Source organism: Penaeus japonicus, unplaced genomic scaffold (genome assembly GCF_977035675.1).
Source record: "Penaeus japonicus unplaced genomic scaffold, GWHDUDI00000001_assembly GWHDUDI00000002, whole genome shotgun sequence".
NCBI classification, from domain to species: domain Eukaryota; kingdom Metazoa; phylum Arthropoda; class Malacostraca; order Decapoda; family Penaeidae; genus Penaeus; species Penaeus japonicus.
This window is the reverse complement of record NW_028234404.1, coordinates 41,283,978-41,284,959: the sequence shown is the minus strand read 5'-3', so window position 1 is coordinate 41,284,959 and position 982 is coordinate 41,283,978.

Sequence of the window (982 nt, the reverse complement as noted above, 5' to 3'; positions counted from 1 at the left end):
ATATATATATGTTAATGTTGAAAAACAATAAAAAATAGCAAGTGAGTTATGCTAAGTTATAGTATATACTCATAAATTGGTTTATCCAGTAATGGTAAATATAGTACAAAGAGATGCAAAAGTACGACTTGCGAATAGGCATGGGGTGATGCGGTGACTTGCTCGGAGTGCGATGCAACTAGCACGCGGCTTCGGCAATGGTCAGTTGTCCGAGTAGTTAGAGGAGCTTTAAACAGAGAGCAAGCTCGAATCATTAGCTGTTGTAAGGCATGTATCTGTTTAAGATCAGACTGGGGAAAAAGTCATTAGGAGTCACAGGTTCCATGATGAACCCGAGAGTTGCAACAATGCAAGGAGGTACAGTGGCTGAATAAAGGCAAAATTAAGCTGAAAAGCTATAAAATATGAAATGATCAGTAAACCTTTTCCTAACTGCCTAATTAACGTTGCGATAGACCAATGAAATATTTTGAAGGTCGGAAACTCGTAGTGGCCAATGATGATAACATATTTGCTTAATGTTGTCGAAGTCGACACTTGCTTAAAATTAAAAATAATGACAATCATATCATACGAAAATTAAAGTTACTTGCAATTAAATGACAAAATATGGAAGTAACAATAATCAAGAATGCAATGAAAAGGCAAAGATAGTCAAATATGACTAGACAATGAAATAGGAATAAAGCTAAGAAACGAGCATGCATATGTCAACATTTCTAACTAAATGAGAGGATAAATCATAATATGAAGTGATGAAACATGAAACTATATTAAGGTATGAAACAATTGCCATAAAGATTGTAATTAATTAACTACCATAAGTACACAAAGTAATAAAATTAAACAAAATTATAAAAAAAATATCAGTTGTCTAATGCTGAGAATTATAGAATCTCACACAGACAGTATAAAGTGTTAATCCAATTATCGGATTACAAGGTGACCATAGAGGGGGGTCAGTCAGTGACCGTTGATCGAA